We start from the raw sequence: 21,290 nt of genomic DNA, 5'->3' as shown, positions 1-21,290 counted from the left end.
TAACAAGGGCCAGGTGGCAGCACTGAATCACCAGAGACAAGGATATCGTAGTTATTATAATGGATAGCGTTGACAAAACAATATTTATAATGATATAACCCATAATGGTCAGCACAGGAGAGGTGAAATTTATAATGGCATGACTCGTTTGGACCTTTGGTACTGGCTAATCAATCATGGTGTTTCCAGGCAGGAAATAAATAGGAAGCCCAATGCATATCTGTTTGACATGTATAAGCAAAAAAATGCTCAAACAGATGAAAGAAAGACTACATTGGACCATGGCAAAAGGCAGTCTCGGCCAGTGAATCAATTTCCAGACTTGAGCCAGTTTGCAGATCCAGAACCCCTTGAATGAAGGGGTGGCCAGGTTCCCCTGAGGGAGGATCTTGATAATATACCTAAAAGTTTTGTTGTTAGCCTTTCTCCAGTTCTTCCCCAGAGGGACCTACGGCCTTTTACAAGGGTAATTGTACGCTGGGGGGAAGGAAATAATCAGACTTTTCGGGGTCTATTTGATACTGGTTCTGAAGTGACACTGATCCCAGGAGATCCCAAGAAACATTGTGGCCCTCCAGTTAAAGTAGGGGCTTATGGAGGACAGGTGATTAATGGTTGGGGGGAGAGAATAGAAGCTTTTTTTTTTTTTAAGGGAAACCAGGAAAGGGGAGAACATTAGAATGTAAACATAGAAAATATGTAATTAAAAAAAAAAATCCCAGCTATCTTCCAGAACAAATGAGTGCATTTCCCCCAACTCACCTGCATTTTCTCTCCTGAGGTTCCTTTGCTGACCACAGTGAGGAAACTAGGGTCTGCTGTGTCCTGGTGTCCACAAGAGTGTGGGGCGTACCAACAGCTCTGCTTACTTCCCAGGACTTCTGCGAGTCTGAGAAATCTGTGCAAATGTGGTCCTTTTAAAGCACTTCCCTTTGATTGAATCCGACCCAACAGACCTGTCTGTGTAGGGTGGGTCAGGAATTGTTAATCCGGTGCCTTTAATCCCACCTCACATGCTGAAGAGACATCCAGGATCATGATCAGGATTTTGTAGGCTACATAGTAATGAAAGAGTTAAATTTTAGATTTGTGCTGGCTAATGAGAAAATTACAGAAAAACACAGTGGACCAAGGTCGAATATGTCCAAATAAGCCTGGGCAAAAATAAGCAAGCTGTTAAGACATTCTGGGAACTAGCAGGCCAAAAAGATATAGACGAGAAAGCATGCAAGGACATGTTTGGGCAGACACTGAGTAGTGGGCCATCTGGTCCTCTTAGATAGGGTTTAAAGTCAGATGCTCTGTTGACTCAGATTAACACCAACCTTAGGAATTTTCCACTCTTTTCTGCACGTACTAGCTGATATTTGAACTAGCCAATCATGTATAGCCACACTGATTCCTTTGTTCCCCCAGACCTTTTTCCTATATAAACCCCTAACACCTGAGCCTCGTGGTGGATTCCACTATCTCCTGCATGAGATAGGTGTGGTGTCGGTCCGGAGTGCTCCTCGAAATTAAACTGCCTCATGTGATTACATCAAGACGGTCTCTCATGATTCCTTGGGTGCACGTCCTCCCAAGATTTGAGTGGGGGTCTCCCCGCAGGGGTCTTTCAGAAGTCCTGGCTTCCTCTGAAAGAAGGTAGAGATTCATAGGTGTAGAAATAAAGTTTCACAGTAAAATAAGGGGGGTCATGTTCCAGCTCTTGTAAACAGCAAGCAATGTGGAAACAAAGTTTTACAGTGCAAACAGTAGCTTCAGACACTGAGAAGCTGGGTTCCAGAGATACCCAAGGACATTCTGTAAAAACAATGTTCTGGTGGTTAGAATGTTGAAACAAAATGACCAGGCCATTCTGACTAAGCTAAGTAAGGCCAAAACAAAATAACTGGTGGTCACATGATGTTAAGGTCCATGAAAACAAGATTAGCAATTCTCAGTAGAACCCCCCTACCCCTCCCTGTGGTGACTTTAGAAAAAGACCAAAAACTGTCACCCTCCCTTGCTGGTGACAATCCCCCCTACCACCTAGTTACTCAGCCCCTTCCCAGGGACTTTTCAAGGCCAGGTACAGAGCTGGATAGGGAAGTTGGCTGACTAAGCCAAGAACAGCCCCCTGAGCAAGCCCACCAATGCCTGATGAGATCCTTTGTCCTGTGTTTCACCAACCAGAGTAAGCCAGCTAGCCCTGTTGTAGGAATCTGCCCTCTGTAAAGTATAAAAGATGTCTGCTTTCTGAATTCGGGGTTGACCCCCCCCCCTACGAGAGTGGGCAACCCCATCCATGTATGGATCAATAAACCTCATGTTATTACAATAATCTATTGTCAACCTGTGTTCTCTGGGTTGAGCCAAGTTTGCAACAAAAAGACTGACATTATTTGCATTGACAAAGGAAGTCTTTAAAAAGTCCAGCATAGACTTTGTTGTTGGTTTACTGTGTTCAGGAACATAAGGTCAAGCATAGCAATCTTAAAAGAAAAAAAAAAAACCTATGGTTCAAGGAATGAATATTCCCCAGGAAATAAAATACACCAGATTTTATATTCAAGAGGGTGAATATTATAATCAGATGAAGGGTATGGTCTGTGGGAAAGATCCCACACTGATAAGATTATTGTTGTATTTTCAATTGAATAAAGAACAATTTGATGTTTTAATCTGGAATGAACAACAATCCAGAAATGGAGGGCACATGCATGATACAGATGTTGAGGCTCTAAGACAGGGGCTTTAGCTCTGGATCTTGAGACACATTGGCCATGAAAAACTGAGACTAGGCACAACACCTAGAGAAAGCTCTACTTCCAGGCGATTTAACTAGCCCAGGATCAGAGGAGCAGAGCCAGTCCCATGACACCCAGAGGAAGCCCAATTCCCAGGTGCTCTAACAAGCAGAGGATTGAGGATCAGAGGTGAGGAGGACATAACTTCTGTCCCAACACCAGGAGTAGTAGGGACCAGTGGGACTCAGGCAGGCAAAACCCTGCCAGCCCAGTGGCACTGGTTCCTTCTAGTCTGTCTGGACAATGCCTTGAGCAGACCTTGGGCACAAATTCTGCACAACACCCAGAGGAAGTTCCAATCTCAGGTGCTGTAACACACCCAGGATCTGAGGATCAGAAGTGAGGAGGACACAACATCTGTCCCAACACTTCGAGTAATTGGGACCAGCAGGACCAAGCACAGAGGAACTCTGCAAGTACAGTAGCACTGGTTCGTTCCAGTCTGTCTGGGACGGTGCCCTGAGCAGACTTTGGACACAAATTTTGCAGACAGTCCCACAACATCCAGAGAAAGCTCCACTCCTTTGTGCTCTACTGGGCTCAGGATCACAGGATCCCAGAATCATAGGGTCACAGAGACTGTGTGTGGATTGCCCTGCTTGTGTATTAGGTCTTTCTAATCTCTTTCACCTGTACTGGAAAACAAACAGAGTTGAGGACCAAAGAATAGAGGGAGAAACTGGCTGAATAATGTGGAAGTAATTGAATAAAATTCCCCTCCTATTCCTGCTTAAAAGGAATTGTGAGAAAGTTGCTTTGACACAGAGTGACAATGGATAGCACTGGGAGATAAGCAGGAGGGGACTGAGGGAGTGAAACAAGTCCTTTCACTCAGCTGTGTTCTCTTTAAAGATGGCTACCATTTTTTGCCCAACTCTGCAACCTGGCTCCTAGACATTTGGCACACGGTAGCCCGTCAATAAGTGCATTGAATGAATAAATTTAACAGTAGCAGAGGCTATGATTCATCATGCAGAGCCTCCTTTATACCTGAAGAGCTTATGTTCATAGATGCTGAGAGAACTCCTAGCAGACTGCCCTTTGAGGACAGCCCTCTTTGGAAACTGCTTCAACTGAAGAGAGCCATCTTGGCCCAAGATCACACTCCTTCCTGGAGCAGCTGGGATCTAATGACCTGGGATATAAAACTTCAGTTTCCCTCGCTACAACTTGAGACAACTCTGAGGAACCTCGCCAGCTTCAGAGCTGTTCTTGGGATTGTTGAAAGTCCATCATAGTCTGGCTTCTCCATGGAGATGGGGCTTCTTTCTTTGACAAGGCACATGGCCCAAGAAGTCTCTCCAGTAAACACTGCATTCTTATTTCCATCTCACTGTTCTTTCAGAGAAAGAACTGAGGCAAGAGTGCACACGAGACCTACATTTAAACCATGTAAGGAAGTATGCTTGACTTCATATTAAAGCCAATAAATAGTCAAAGACCTTACAAAACAAAACCCTTATAACTAGCAATATTTATTTCAGTAACTTTAATCACTAGATCTAGAAATGTGTTTCATTGGTGGTAAATTTCCACAAATTCCATTCTGTCTGTCTAAAATGTAAGAAATAAAATATTTAAAGGGAAAAATGCAAAACTGAGAATTACACACATTTAATGTGTGTGAGAATTATACACATTTCATTCCAGAACACAAAGGCAAACAGATCTTTGAGTTCCAGACCAGCCTGGGTCATACCAAGCTCCAGGTGAAGAAAAGTTTAAGTACAATCCTGGTGGTACATGCCTTTAATCCCAAAATTCAGGACACAGGGTCCTATAGATCTCTTAGTTTAAGGTAGTCTATAGATTAAGGTTCAGGAGAGCCAAGCTTAGGCAATGAAAGAAATCAGTGAACACAGAAAGATGGGAAAGATGGAATAGAACAAATAGAACATGGGGCGCCATGTTCCAGCTCCAGGCAGCAGCAGAACTCTGTAGCAACTCAGTATTAATAAGAGTTCAATCTCTCCTCTAGTCTGCCACTCAGCAGATGCAGTAGAAGAAAAATGTTACTAGGATATGGGGGAAATGGAGTTATTCATCACTATTTTGTGGGGTGGGGGCAAGCTCGATGGTCTTTGGCAGCAGTTCAGTCCTGTAGCAAACACCATATAGGATACAGGTGCTGCAGACCAGTCCTCTGGGGAGCCAGATGTCATATAGAAACAGCAGCTTCCGTCCACTCCTCTACTCAGCCTCACAAGGCACAAACCAGAAGCTACAATCCAGCCCTGAAGGAACTGTCAGACATGCCACCTGGCCTGAGGAGAGCCCACAGAAGCAGAAAGCTGACACAGGAATCCAGGTAGCATTTCTTGGGTGAGGGTCTCTCAGTGGCAGCATACCACAAGTAATAGCTCAATATTGCTATGGAAGGTGAACCAATGCTTGTGTGCAGTTAGTGAAGACTAGTGAGGCAGAGCAAACCCAACCAACGCTCAGTGCTCATCCCCCTACTGTTTGTGGTATCATATTATACTACCACATCACAGGTCTTGTCACATGTTTGCGATATCAAACATCCTTTCACCTGAGTCTGCCTCAGCAAAATATCCTTTCTCCTGTGTCTTATTCAGGAAGAAATCCTTTCTCCTCCGAGCCCTGACCAAACAACATTTAAAATAACTAACTTTGCAAAGAAAGTAGGAGTTTCCACTTCACCGTGGATCTAGCTTTAGAGTCGATAATATAAGGAGTTACTGAGACAATTGTCGCTAGTTAGCTGGAGAATAGAAATTGCTGGTTATTAAGAAGAGACCAACTTCACTGAGATGAAATCTTCTGGGAAGTGTTTTCTGAGAGCACAAAGAAGCTGTGTTCCAGAGATTGCCAAGGTTGTACCTCACGCAGTAGCTGGACTTGGTAATGGGTGAGAATCATCCAGGTGGTACTGGTTTTTAAGAAATAAAGGGGTCATGGAGAACAGCTGAGCCATGGCACTGGGAGAGGCCGGGGAAGGCCCTTTGTTTTTGCTGTTGTTCCTGTTTGGTTATTTGTTTATTTTATCTCTTTTTTTTCTTTTTTCTTCATTTATAATTCATTACTTTATTTCCATCCCAAAAGCTATCCCCTCCGAATCCCTCCTCAGAGGTTTCCTCCATCCACCACCTTTTCCTACAGCTCTGAGAAGGTGGACCCTCTGGGCATTACCTCTATCCTGGTACATAAAGTCTATGCAGGATTAGGATCATCCTCTCCCACTGAGGCTAAACAAGGCAGCCCTCTGCTCCATATGTGCCTGAGGCCTCAGAACGTTGCATGTATGCTCTTAGGTTGGAAGGTCAGACTCTAGATCTTCCCAGGTGTCCAGCTTAGATGGGACTGTGGGGTTGCCATCTCCTCCTGGGCCTAGGGAAGGCCATTTGTGAAGGTGCGGCCTTAGTTGCAATTGATAACCAAGGACTGAACGGGTCATGCAAAGAATTAGAGGCCAGGTACCATGAAGAGAGCCTATGAGAGGCTATTGGCGAAGCCTAGATGCAGTAGAAGACCCCAGTCTATTGGAGATGCCAATACCATGGGATGACCAACAAGAACAGCAGGAATGCAGTGTCTTCAACCAAAGCCTAGAGTACTCCACATGGCAGAGATTAAGAAGTGGCCCAAAGACATTGGAGGAGCCCAAATGATCGTGTGTGGATCCCAGACATTGCAACAAGAAGCTCCAAGTTTAAGTGACCTTGGAGACTCAGGAGGTTAGAGAGGCAAGAGCCATAGAACCAGCCTAGGAAAGCAGTAACAAAGAGTGGACATACTTTTGTATTCAAAAAGAGACATACTTTTGTCCCAGTCAAAAGAGTCGGAAGGAGTTGGAGATAGGAAGAGCACACTGACAGATGACATGGAGATACAGAGTTTGGAGATTGCAGGGCTGACTTTCCATCTTGCTTCGGTCCAGTATTTCCTCACTATAACATTGTGGAATAGGAATATATATCCTGGGATGTTGGAGGTATATGATCTGCTTTTTTATTTTGATTTTACTTACGAGCACTACACTTAAGTCATTGGATGAACATCAGAACAGATGTTGAAATTTGGGCTTTTAACATTTTTGAGAGTGTTATAGACCATGGGGACTTTTGAAGTTGGGCTGAATGTTTTAGCATTATGCTATGGCTAGGTATGGCTCATACAATCATGTATTTGAACAAAGGGCCAGGGAGAGGAATGTGGGAGTTTGAATATGCTTGGCTCAGGGACTGGCCTTATTGACCCCTGTGGAAGCCTCATCAACTCCAAATGGATTTCTACCCAAAAACAGACAACCCCTGCTCTAAGCTCAGTCAGTGAATGAACTTTGCAGTGAGGATGATACCAAGCAGGCAACATAGAACTTCCTTCTTTTGTGGCCTTCATCTAGACCTATAGGAGAAGATGTGTCCCAGACAATAGCCTGGATTTTCCACCTCTAAAGATGGGGGGGGGGGGATGTATTTTCCCACCTCAGAGAACTAGATCTGAAGCAGAATTTCCTGCTCCAAGTGATTACGCTTAACTCCTCAGAAGGGAGGAGCAAAGGTGTGTCTTCTTCCCTCAGGTATCTGGATTAGAAGCAGATCTTCTCCCAAACAGAAATCTCTCACAGGTATGCCCTTCACTTTGGGGGTTTTGTTCATTTTAAATGTAGTCAAGTTGACAACCAAGAGTAGCCATCACAGTGGCATATCAAGAATCTATTTTTTAAAAAATCAAGTTAATGCTGGAGAGATGGCTCAGCAGTTAAGAGCACCGACCACTCTTCTTGAAGTCCTGAGTTCAATTCCCAGCAACCACATGGTGGCTCACAACCATCTGTAATGAGATCGGATGCCCTCTTCTGGGGTGTCTGAAGACAGCTATACTTATATGTAATAAATAAATAGGCCGGAGTGAGTGGGGCCAAAAATAAATTTTAAAAAAAAAGCAAGTTAATAAGCTGAAGGGATTATCCTGAATGAACCACAAACTAGAAACAGAAGGTATACAGGATAAATAGATGTCTCCTTTGGGTGTTCTGAGTGTCACTGATAAAGAAATCTAAGAATGAACTCAAGTGTAGGTCACAGACAATTTTATTAGAATTTAAAAATTAAAGTTAGCTGGGCAGTGGTGGGGCACACCTTTAATCCCAGCACTTGGGAGGCAGAGGCAGGTGGATTTCCGAGTTCGAGGCCAGCCTGGTCTACAGAGTGATTTTCAGGACAGTTAGGGCTGTACAGAGAAACCCTGTCTCGAAAAACCAAGAAAAAAAATAAAATTAATAAATATATAAAACAACTTGAGAGAAGGCAGGTTGCCCAGAGGACAGGGAGAGGAGGCAAAGAAATCTGCCCGGCCTTGTAAGCTGGCCAGCAGATCAGACACATGCCCACAAGCAACTACACATGGGGTGAGGGCAATGAGGTGAAAGAAATAGGAAAGAAGCCAAAATGTGGGGGATTCAAAAGTGTTAGAGAGACCAGGATCTAAAACGAGACAGAGCTAGGCAGTGGTGGCCAATCTCTGTCCTAGCACTCAGGAGGCAGAGGAAGGTGGATCTCTGTGAGTTTGTGGCCTGCCTGGCCTACAGAGAGAGTTCCATGTTAGCCAAGACTACATAAAGAAACTCTCTCAAAAAGAAAAAGAAAGGAGAAAAGGGAAAATTAAAACCAACAGGCTTTCATGCCAAATGGATGTCTGTAGCTTGCATTTATTCCCACAAAGGTCAAGATTCTGTGAAGGGAATAGTGCATATCTCAGTAAAGGGCTAACAATTCCTGTATCTTAGCTCAGCCTAAGGTAAGCCAGCCTTCCTAGGGGTGCTCCTTTGGCTAAGTGAATGAACCGTTCAACTGGAATGTTGTCTCCACCCAGGCTAGAGATTTGATTCTTTTGACCAGGAGTCTCTTCTACTCTAGCAGAATGAGAAAGAAGCTCAGGGAGCGAAAGTTTCTTGTTAAATCAACATGCTAGCCAGGTGATAGCACATGCCTTTAATCCCAGCACTCAGGAGGTAGAGGCAGGTGGGTCTCTGTGAGTTTGAGGTCAGCCTGGTCTACAGAGCGAATTCCAAGACAGCCAGGGCTGCACAGAGAAACTCCATCTTGTAAAGCAAAAACAAAACAAAACAAACAAACAAACAAACAACAAATCAATATGCTGAAAGAGAAGGAGGCAGTTGGAGGCAGGGACAATATTTTAAAAGTTGAGAAATTATCAAGTCTAATGAAAGATCCCATCCATGAATTCAAAACCCAGTGAATTCCAAGTCCCCCTGCACCTCAAGTCAAACACTGGATCAGGACTTGCTGTGCTAGCAGTACAAACGTGTAGGCATGAAGGAGATGTTTATCTTAGTCCTACTGGGTCATCTCTGTTTTCAGTTTGTGTTATCTTCTACCCATACTTTCACACAGAATCTGACTCATTCCTATTTCTTCGTATATCTTTTATTATATTATGAACATTCTCTATTTTAGTATTTTCATTTTCAATCTCTAAAGGCAGCAAAGGTCCTATCACTTAGGTCACGTATACACTCACACCTGCAATCCTGGTGCTCGACAGGCTCAGGCAGGATCACCAAGAGAGTACTACAGAGTACTTTGAAGATAGCCCAGGCTACCATGTGAGGCCCCATCTCAAAACCCAGCCACAAGAAAATAAATAAATAGATTCCACCATTTTATTGTATGACAATTTGTTTAATCAAAAGCCAATTCCACACGCACATCTTTTTTTCTTTTTCTCTCCATTTTTCATAGTGTGCATATGTGTGTGCACATGTTTTTTGCATTCACATGGCCAGAGCCAAGGGTTAAAGGTGATGTGGAAAATCAGCCTCAACCTCTCTTCCTCTTTATTCAGCAAATCCTGGTCTCTTGATCAAATCAGGAGCTCACAGCCATGGCCAACCTTGCTGGACAGCTTACTCTGGGATCTCTACCTTCAGAGGCAATCCATTATGCCCACCAGACATTTACATGGTTTTCTGGGGATCCAAACTCCAATTCTGACACTTGCAGAACCATCACTCCAGTCCCCATGGATTATTTCTTCATGATAGCTATGTGGAAATGAGTTGCTGAAGTGAGGGAGATGAAGTCTAAGGGGTATCTTACAGATTGTTTTCCAGGAAGACTGTCCTCTGCCTTGGCCCCTGAGGACCGTGTCTCAGCTGTGGGGTAACCACTGTCCCCAGCTTACGTTAACTGACTTTCATGGATGCTCCTATGCAATAACTGGAAGCCTCAGCCACAAATAGACTAGTGAAAGATACCCAAAGGAACCCAAGCCCCTTAGAAACAGACAAATATGAAAATGTGGAAATCCTTTCACTGTTTGTAAGCTTTGGCTCTGTTTTCCAAAACAATGGCACTTCGGTTACTTGAACAAAACATGTTAAAGCGCATCTGTCATCTATTCTTTACCCCTGGGCACCAGGCAGTTTGTTTTATGACAAATGGTGGCCTTAGCTCAGACCACGTGGTGAAAGACATTCAGCACAGGTCCCAGCCTCTAATCACAGGCCATAATCTCGTTTTCACATTTCTCTCTGGTTATCCTGTTTGACCCTGCTGACTGAAGCACTTTTATTGTACTGCTTAAAAGGACCAGGGATTGAGCAGAAACAAAAGCGAGGTCTGAGAATTGTCACACCATGTATCCATCCAGCTCTGCCTTCACATGAATAGAACCAAGCTGGAGCCCAGCCAGCATCACTTGATGGAAAACTCTGACTTCCAAAAGAAATGTTCCTGGTGCTTTTAAAAATGCATCACTGTTAGCCCAGGTTGAAAGGAAGACCTGTGTAGTCACCATAAGCACACAGCTGTTCATCATCCCTGGGATCCAGGGCTCCACATGTCTTTCCTGTATGGTGGATACTTTAGACATGAGAGCCAAATGGTCCCTTATGCAACCACTCAGTTCTGCCTCTGGCACAGGAAGTGACTATAGATGCTAGGCTGAGTGTGGCAGAACCCACACAGCATCACCCGCATTGGTGGTAGCAGGATTCAGTCTGAGAGCCTTCCTGTTTATAACTGATAGCCCATCTTGACCTCTCTAACTGTATGAACAGGATCAGTTCTGTTGGGTAGGAGTGGCATTTTGGAATTTGGTTGTCCAGTTCTGGCTGGAGACAGGGATGAGAGTCAGAGTGGGCTGAAGAGAAGCCAGTGTGAGGTAGCCTGCCTGGTTCCCACTGTTGCAGATTCTTATGAAAGAGGTAAGAGTCAGAATAAACTGCCCACTGATGAGCGGGCACAGATTTCAGGACAGGCTAAAAATAAATGGCTCTCCCTTTCACCAACAAAATTCTCAGGAGTAGCATTGCTTTCTCAAGCTTCTGATCAGCATTTTCAACTCCTCGTTCATGCTGACCCAGGGCCTCTGACATCACCCTCCTGCTTCCTCCAAGGCTTTCCATGGTCTTCCAAGGATGCTCCTGAGGCCCGTTCCCCCAAATCTCGTTTCTGTAAGTATGCTCCTTCTTGGTCTCATCTTCTTCTCAGCCCCTGTCTTTGTAATCAGCCCATCTCACCTTCCCTAGTGCTTTGCCTTGCTACTAGGATTCTAAACCCTACATGCCCAGAAACTGGACTGAGGGTCCACCCACCACAACCTCTTCCTCCTGACCACTCTTGGAGTTGGTAGAAGCCTGTATCAAAACTTAAGTGATTCCCGGTGGTGGTGGCACACACCTTTAATCCTAGCACTTCAGAGATAGAGGCAAATGGATCTCGGAGTTTGAGGCTAGCCTGGTCTACAGAGAGAGTTTCAGGATAGCCAGGGCTATACAGAGAAACCCTGTCTCAATGGAAAAAAAAAAGTTAAGTTACACTGCTAAGTTTCAGTTACTGGGACATTTCCAAGAGAGTTTAGAAAGAGAAAAGGTAGCATAGAACAGTGGGGTGAGAGCTTGTGGCAGAGACCTGTTCCCCTCTTGCCAGCCAGGAAACAGAGAGGGAAGAGGGTTTGGGGTCTCCATTTCTCTTTTGAGGGTATGCTCTCAATGACCTGCCTAGGTGCTACCTCCTAAAAGTTCCTCCACCTTTCAACAACACCACAGTTGGGAAACCAAGCCTTTAGCACAAGGCTGTAGTATACAAACTTACAGTCTGAAATTCCATCACACACACACACACACACACACACACACACACACACACACACACACCACTCAGTACCATTTCCTGAGAGTTTCAGTTCTCTATTTCTGTCTCCTTAGCCTTTTACCTGTACTCTCTGTCTATGGACTGTTCCAGTTCTCTATTTCTGTCTCCTTAGTCTTTTACCTGTCCTCTCTTCAGCCAATCTTGACCAAACTGCCCAGGTTCATATTTTAAGGCCCCATTTTGAAGTTACTCACTGCTGTGGTTTCAATGTGAAAGTTCCCAAAAGGCTCTTGGTCCCCAGCTGATGACACTGCTTGGGAAAGCTTATTCTAACTCACAGTCAGAGAGGATACACTCATCAAGGTAGATAAGACACAGTGGCAGTGGCCAGTAGCCATTGGTCACATTGTATCCACTGGGCTGGGATTCAAAATTTCAAGGTTCACTCCCAATGGTCCACTTTCTCTCAATAATAATAGCCAGGATAATATGATTTTACTAGAACCCAGCAATTCTACCAATGCAAGCTCTGAGTATTGCAACATTAATGAAGCACAGGAAAAAAATCTTTAAATAGCGTGTATGAATAAGATAGAGCACCTCAAAGAGGAAATGAGTAAATCCCTTAAAGAAATCTATAAAAACCCAAACAGTGGAAAAAAAATGAATAAAATAGTTCAAACTTGAAAGTAGAAATAGAATCAATAAAGAAAACCCAAACTGAGGGAAGCCTGAAAATGAAAAATTTAGGAACTTGAACAGGAACCTCAGAGGCAAACCTCACCAACAGAATACCAGAGATGGAAGAGAGAACACTGGGCATTGAAGACACTATAAAAGGAATATATACTTCAGTCAAAAAAAATGTTAAACCCAAAAACTCCTGGCACAAAATATCCAGAAAGTCTGGGACACCATGAAAAGATGAAATCTAAGAATAATGGGTAGAGAAGGAAGGAGAAGAAACCCAGGTCAAAGGCACAGAAAATACTTTCAATGAAATCATAGAAGAAAATTTCTACAATCTAAAGAAGAAAATGCTTATTAAGGTACATGAAGCATACAGAACACCAAATAGACTAGACCAGAAAAGATATTCTCTATAATACATAATAATCAAAACTCTAAATGTATAAGATAAAGAGGGAAAATCACAAACTATAAGGGAAAAAGACCAAGTAACAACATACAAAAGCATACCTATTAGAATAACACCTGAATTCCCAAGGGAGACTCTAGAAGCCAGCAGTGCCTAGACAGATGTTCTACACAAATTATTATATCCAGCAAAACATTTGATCATAGTAGATGGAGAAAACAAGACATTCCATAATTAAGCCATATTTAAGCAACATCTGTCTACAAATCTAATTCCAGAGAAGGATGTGAGAAGGAAAACTCCAACCTCACAGGAATCAACAAACACTGTTCATTGATATCTCTTAACACCAATTGTCTCAAGTTCCCAATAAAAACATAGACTGTGGTGGTTTGAATAGGAATGGCCCACAGACTTGTGTGTTTGAATGCTTAGCCCATAGGGAATGGCACTATTAAGAGGCGTGGCCTTAATTGGAGTAGATGTGGCCTTGTTGGAGGAAGTGTGTCATTGTGGAGGCTGGTTTTGAGGTCTCATATCCTCAAGCAAGACCTAGTGTTGGTAGTCTCCTTCTACTGCCTGCAGATCAAGATGTAGAACTCTCAGCTCCTTCTCTGGCACCATGTCTAACTGTACATAGCTTATTGCTATAATGATAATGGACTGCATCTCTGAAACTGTAAGCCATCCCCAATTAAATATGTTTTCCTGTATAAAAGTTGCCATGGTCAAGGAATCTCTTCACATCAAAAGAAATCCTAACTAAGGCAGAAGTTGGTACCAGGAACTGGATATTGCTGTGATAGGCCTGACCATGCTATTGTTTAAAGGAATGTGAACTTTGGGACTTTGGATTAGAAGAGCAGTTGAACCCTTTAGTGGGGAATAATGGGCCATACTTGTAAATGCATGGAAGACAGTGTTGCTGAGGGTCTGTGCTGAGACACTGTGGGGACTTGACTCAGAGGTTTCAGAGGAAAAGAATATTTGTATGTGACCTAGAGACTATTCTTGTAATGTTTAGTCTAAGAATGGCTGCTTTTTTTCCTTGTCTGAAAAGTCTGCCTGAGGTAAAAATGAAGAGTTTTGGGTTAGTCTCCTTGGAAGAAGAAATCTCAAAACAGCCTAGTAGTGTTCACTTTTTTTTTTTTTAATAAAATTGTTTGTTTATTTTACACTCCATATTTTATCCCCTCCCTGTCCACCCTCCTACTGCGCCACATCCCATAACTCTTCCCCAAACCCCTGTCTCCATGTAGATGTCCCCATCCCGCACGCCACCTAACCTCTAAACTCCCTGGAGCCTCCAGTCTCTTGAGGTGCATCTTCTCTGAATGAACACAGACCCAGAAGTCCTTTACTGTATGTGTGTTGAGGGCCTCATATTAGCTGGTGTATGCTGCCTGTTTGGTGGTCCAGTGTTTGAGAGATCTCAGGGGTCCAGATTGAGACTGCTGGTCCTCCTACAGGGTTGCCTCTTCCTCAGCTTCTTTCATTCTTTCCCTAATTCAACAACAGAGGACAGCTGCTTCTGTCCATTGGTTGGGTGCAACTATCTGCTTCTGACTCTTTCAGCTGCTTGTTGGGTCTTTCAGAGGGCAGTCATGATAGGTCACTTTTTGTGAGTGCTCCATAGCCTCAGTAATAGTGTCAGGCCTTAGGACTTCCTTTTGAGTTGGATCCTTCTTTAGGCCTGTCACTGGACCTTCTTTTCCTCAGGCTCCTTTCCATTTCCATCCCTATAATTTTTTCAGACAGGAACAATTATAGGTCAGAGATGTGAGTGTAGGATGGCAACTCCATCCCTTATTTGATGCGCTGTCTTCCTGCTGGAGGTAGGCTATACAAGTTCCCTCTCCCTACTGTCAGATGTTTCATCCATGGTCCCTCCCTCTGAGTCCTGGGAGTCTCTGACTTCCCAGGTCTCTGGTGCATGCTGGAGGGTCCCCCCAACCTCCTGTTTCCTGAGGTTGCCTGTTTCCATTCTCCCTTTCTTCCCATCTAGAACAGTAATGTATATTCTGTGCTCTTATATGTTGGAAGTATGTGATCTACTTTTTCAGTTTGATTTACAGGAGACTACCGTTAAGAGATTGCATGAGTCTCAGAAGAGACTTTGAACTTTTAAACAAGGTTGAAACTGTTACAGACTATGAAGACATTTGAAGATCTGAATGTATTTCTGCATTATGGTATGGCTACAAGCCTATAGGGCAAGGAAGTGGAATATGGTGGTTTGAATAGGAATTCCCTCCTTAGACTCAAGTGTTTGAGAGCTTGGCCCATAAGGAGTGGCACTATTAGGAGATGTGACCTTGTTGAAGGAAGTATGCCACTAGGTGGTGGGCTTTGAGGTTTCACCTCAAACACCTTAACATCAAGAATAGACATCACCTCAGGGTTAAAGGGTGGAAGAAGATATTCCAAGCAAATAGATCTAAGAAGCAAGCTGGTGTAAACATTTTAAGAGGCTTCAAATCAAAACTAATCTGAAGAAGTAGGGAAGGACACTACATACTCATCAAAGGAAAAAAACACCAAGAGGACTTGAAATTCATCACATCGATGCACCAAACACAAGGCCACCTAAGCTTGTGAAAGAAACACTACTACTATATCTTAAATTACATATTGACCCTCACACACTGATAATGAGAGAATTCAATAATTGACTCTCACCACTAGACAAGTCACCAAGACAAAAAAAAAAAAAAAAAAAAAAAAAAAAAAAAAAAACTAAACAGAGAAATGTGCATGCTAATAAATGTTATAAACAAAATGGACCTAAAAGATATTTATAGAACATTTCACCCAAATACAAAAGAATAAGCCTTCTTCTTAGAATTACGTGTAATTTTCTCCAGAATTGACCACATACCTGGTCACAAGGCAAGTCTCAACAGATATTAGAAAACTGAATTAACACCTTGCATCCTATCTGACAACCACAGATCAAAGCTAGATATTAGAAACAATAGAAAACTGACAAACTCATGGAAACTGAATAATTCATTACTGAATAAAAGTGGGCCAAGGCAAAAATTAAATATTTTCTGTAATTAAATGAAAATGAATATACAACATACCCAAACTTGTGTAACACAGTGAAGGTAGCTCTAAGAGGCAAGTTCATAGTTCTGAATGTCTACACAGAACAACAACAAAACAATGGAGTGATCTCATACTAGTAATGTAATAAATAGTACACCTGAAAGATCTAAAGAAGGAGGAAAAGGAGGAGGAGGAATCAAACCCAAAAGGGACAGACAGAAAGACACTGGAAAAAAAAGAAATTGAAGAAAATATCAGAAGATGGACAGATCTCCCCTACTCATGGGACCAGTAGAACTAATATAATAAAAATGGCCTCTTGCCAAAAGAAATCTAAAGAGCCAATGCAGTCCCCATCGAAATTCTAACCCAGTTCTTCACAGATCTATAAGGGCAACTTCAGCTTATATGGACACACAGACACACACACTAGCCAAAACAGTTCTGAATAATGAAAGAGCTGCTGAAGGCATCACCAGTTTCAATTTCAAGTTGTCCTACAAAGCTTTTTAATAAAGCATTTTATTAGCACAAAAACAGACGTGTTGGTCAATGGAATTGAGTTGAAGACCCAGACATAAACCCACATGCTAATGGTCATTGATTTTTGATAAAGAAGTCAAAAATATATACTGTCTCTTTTTATAGCACCTTCAACAAATGGTCAAACTGGATAAATGCTTGTAGAAAAACTCAGTGGCTCCCTGCTAGTCAGGTACAAAACACAACTCCAAGTACATCAAAGACCTCAGCAATAAAACCAGATATGATGAACCTGATAGAAGAGAAAATGGGGAATAGTCTTGAGCTCATGTGCATAGGAAACAGCACATGAACATGTTCTGAACAGAACAGCAGTAGCACAGGCACTGAGATCACAGTTATAAATGGGACCTCATGAAACCACAAAGCTTCTGCACAGCAAAGGCCACCAGCATTTGGACAAAGCAGCAGCCTACAAAATGGGAGAAGAATTGTGCAAACTACACATCTGATGGAGGGCTAATACTCAAAAATATATAAAGAACTCAAAAAAAAGAGATATCAAGAAAATTATCAAATTTTAAAATGGGGTACAGATCTAAACAGAAAATTCTCAAAAGAGGAATCTCAAATGGCCAAGAAGCACTTAAAGAAATGTTCAACATCCTGAGCCATCAAGGAAATGCAAATCAAAACTACTTTGATATTTTATCTTATACCTGTCAGAATATCTAAGATCAATAAAACAAGTGACAGATCACGCTGAAGATACTGTGGCATAAGGGGAACACTCCATTACTGGTGTGGTAGTTCCTCAGGAAGATGGAACTCAATGTACTTTAAGACCCAGTTATATCACTCTTGGGCATATACACAAAGGACACTTCATCCTACCACAGAGACACATGTTCAGCCATGTTCACTGTTGCTCTATTTGTAATAGCCAAAAATTGGAAACAGCCTAGATGTCCACCAACAGAAGAATGGATAAAGAAAATGTGATACATTACATCATGGAGTATTACTCAGATGTTTAAGAAAATGAAAAAAATAAAATTTGCAAGTACATGGATGGAACAAGAAAAAAAATTTCCTGAGTGAGGTAACCCAGACCCAGAAAGACAAATGGGGCCTATACTTACTTATAAGTGGATATTAGCTGTTAAGTCAATGATGTGTCCATAGAACCACAGAGGCTAGTTGTAGAGTAAGGAACAGGGCCAGATAGAGCAGAGGAAAGGGAAACAGAATGGATAGTTATGAATGGATGGGGAACTGGAATGAGAGAATCAAGTGAGGAGGAGGAAGAGGAGGGAAGGGGGAACCAGAAAGGGAATGCAGAGGAAAATGTTTTTCCTTGTAGTTCCAAGTACAGATTCTTTCCTGCTTTAACAAAGTACTGACTCAGAAAACTTAAGATCTAAAGTGGAACGTTTTCCTGATAATCTGAATGAGGACTGTCTGGAATCGTTCCTGCTTTCCTCATCACCAATCTGTGTCCTCCTTTTTGCCTCACTTCCCTGACGTACTGCAGTTCACCAGAATGTGTTTCTGTCAGCCTTTCATGACTGTGCCCATGTCTGGCTGCTGCCTCTTTATTGTGTTCCATTGAAAGCTTGGCCACATGATGGTCTCAGACGTTTCATTCAACAGGACAGAGAAGCTTCTGGGCCATCATCAGACTCCAGGGAAAGAAGAAACAAGAAGAAAGAGATTTTTAAGTAACTACATTTGAGCTTAGATGGTTTGGCTCCCAGTAGAAATCTGTGTGAGTAAAATATACCTCAGTTTTGAGGGCTTCTAGAATGTACCACAGAGCTGGGATTTTGGTAACAAAATAAAAGCGCTTCCCTTTTCTTCTGTGCTCCTTTCTGATAACATCACTCAGAAGAATACATTATGACCAAAGCAAAAGGTTTTCTTTCCTTCCTCACTGGACTTCTGCAAAAGTAGTACTGCCTCCTCACTCGCTGGCTGGCTGCTGCTGAGTTTTGGCAGGAAGAACTCTTGTGGGAACCTGTACTTAAATCCCTTGTCCTCAGCAGATGTCATGCTATCAGCCTCTCAAAATTCTAAATTGCTAAATGTTTTAATTCTACAAACTCCATCAGTGAGACACAGCAAAGAAGTAGCCAGCCCTGTGAAGCTCACTCCCCAAAGAGTGACCTGCTGCCTCCTGTCCCTGAGGATCTGGATCAGAATGAGACAGACAGAACACCAAGCCTAGGGCACTCCAGGGAGTTCCCTTCCTTCTACAGGACTGACAGTGTGCTGCACTTAACAGGTAAAAATGCCCCTGAGGCTTTGAGAGGATCCAGGGCTCTTGCAGGCTACAGGGCACCACTCTGCAAGAGCCCTGGATCTGGGAGAGGCTAAGGCCACTGGAAGCAACTTAACAGTCCTTCCTCACACACTCAACCATGCATCTTTAGTCAGTAGCTGCGAATTGCAGGTTATGGGATCATCAAACCCTGATGTTACTGACTAGCCTCTTCCCTCATCTTCCTCTTTTACTTTTCTTTCTTTGAAGGGAGTGGTGGAGGGTTTATGTGTAAGACAAAGATCTCAATTTATAACCGAAGCTAGTGTCAACCTCTTAATCCTTCTGCCTCAGATTTCCAAACGCAGGGACAGGTGTCCAATAGTCACGCCTGGCGTTCTTCTCACTCTTCATGAGCTGTGACTTCACCATACACCACAGCATGTAAGGACTCACCCCGGACTGAAGTGACTGAAGACTCAGCTTTTACTTTCCTCCTTTCTCACAGTACTAAGCCAAGGTAGAACTCAAGCCTAGTATATGTGCTAGCACTCTACCACAGAGCGCCACCAGTCCCTCATACTAAATGTCTATCAATAGATCTCTATGAGGAAAACATTCACTAAAACCTAAGTGATGTTGAGATGGGTTTGTATGTATTTGGAGCAAGACTTAGTGGAGATTGAAAAGCTTGAAGCTGATGGTAGCTGGTGGCCCTCGGCAGGCCCCACTGTAGCATGCCTGAATCTACTCATGACTAAACCCACAGTGGCAAGGGCCAGCACCATGCACTCTCTAGGACCCTGATCCACAGGCTTTTGTCAAGAGAAGTCACAATTTAATAGCCCCTTCTGGTCTTGCCACACTATTAAGCTTCGGGGCTTAACAATGTAAACTTTTGTTCATTTCATTCAGGACCAAGCTGAAATTTCTCTTTCTCCCTCCCCCAACCCCACCCCCCCACCGTGTGTGTGTGTGTGTGTGTGTGTGTGTGTGTGTGTGTGTGTGTTTTCCCCATATTAGAAACTAACTTTTGTTACGGGGTAGTGATGTTTCTTAAAGAGCAAGCCAAAAAAATCACAAGGCAAACAACATTGCAATAGAAAACATTGTGCAGAAGAAGGATTTCCAACAACTAACATTAAGCTGCAAGATGATGGTACAACCATAGTCCATGCAACTTTGTATGAAAAGGGATCAATCTGCAAGATAAGGATAGACTGAGAGGTAAATAAAACAAGAGTATAAGTAAAAAAGTAAACAAAGAAAGAAGAGAAAGAAAGAAAAGGAAATTGAAAAGAAAAAGAAATTGTACTATTGCCTTCCAAGAGAGGAATGCACTTGACTCATGACTTGCCAGTATTCAATAATACCTACCCATTCAAGAAGACATTTTTAAAGATGAGACCCAACAGATAAACATTTGTAGCCAACCACTTCTGGTAACAAATTATTTGCTTTGACCCCCACTTAAACAAACTGAGTAGCCCAATAAAGGGCATTCCATCCTTATTGGAGCTTTATTAGAATATACTGATTTTCCTGTAGACTGCCATATTGCAGTAGAAACCTTGTGGGAATTCCATTAAGTGCCTCATAATATCATAAGTACCTCTTTTTTTCCTGTTGGTTTTTTTTTTTTCCCTAGGGCCTAGCATATTCTCTGGTCCTTTACAGATGCTTATAAATGAGAGTACTGTGCCTTGGTGCTAGCAGCTGCGGCAGTGACTGAGCCTTCCCTGTGTGGCTATCACTGGCTCTCCTTGTGACCACCTACCTCCAAGCTTCCAAGATTTCTTGCACACGTCTCTATTATTTTTCACTTGGCGTACACTCACTTGGCATTTTGTATCAAGAAAAGTTCTGGGTTCTAGGTCATTTGGACTTCCTGCTTCACACCTGGCAGAACTGTACAGTGGCTCCAGTCCCCACTTCTAAAGCCCCAGATGGCATTTCTGCCATCGGCTTGTGTGACATAGGCCTTTAAACTGTGGGTGATAGCACCACCTTGCAAGTAGTATTACACGGAAGATACTGGAATAATGATTGCTCTAAATCCCAGAAGAATTTTTGCTGGTGTCGGGAAACCTCACACTTTGGCTAAAAGCACTCCACTCTAGCTTTGGTGAAAAGCACAGTTGTTATAGCATAAATATGGCCCAGGTGGGGCTCAGTATAGTAACTTAAAGATAAATGTAGGTACAGACCACTGTCTCTGAAACCAGACGGTAGGGCTTGCAGACTTTGAGATCTTAAAAATACTTGTCACCCAGAACAGTAAGGGTTAGATGGGCTTTGTTGAGAATGCCTCTATCTTACTCTATCTACACACCCTGTTCTTTAAGGATTCGTGGCTGATTCTGACTAGGTTTCTAACCAGTATTACACACACAGCTCCTCTAAAGCCCATGCAGACTACTAACCAGGTACCTACATCTAGCCCTATACCCCAACTCCCTTGTATTGAAATGGAAGGCCTAGGAACTCAGGAGGCAGCAGAAGAGGCAGTAGGATACAGGATGAGT

Source organism: Mastomys coucha, unplaced genomic scaffold (assembly GCF_008632895.1).
Source record: "Mastomys coucha isolate ucsf_1 unplaced genomic scaffold, UCSF_Mcou_1 pScaffold9, whole genome shotgun sequence".
NCBI lineage: Eukaryota > Metazoa > Chordata > Mammalia > Rodentia > Muridae > Mastomys > Mastomys coucha.
Note: the sequence above shows the minus strand (reverse complement) of the source record.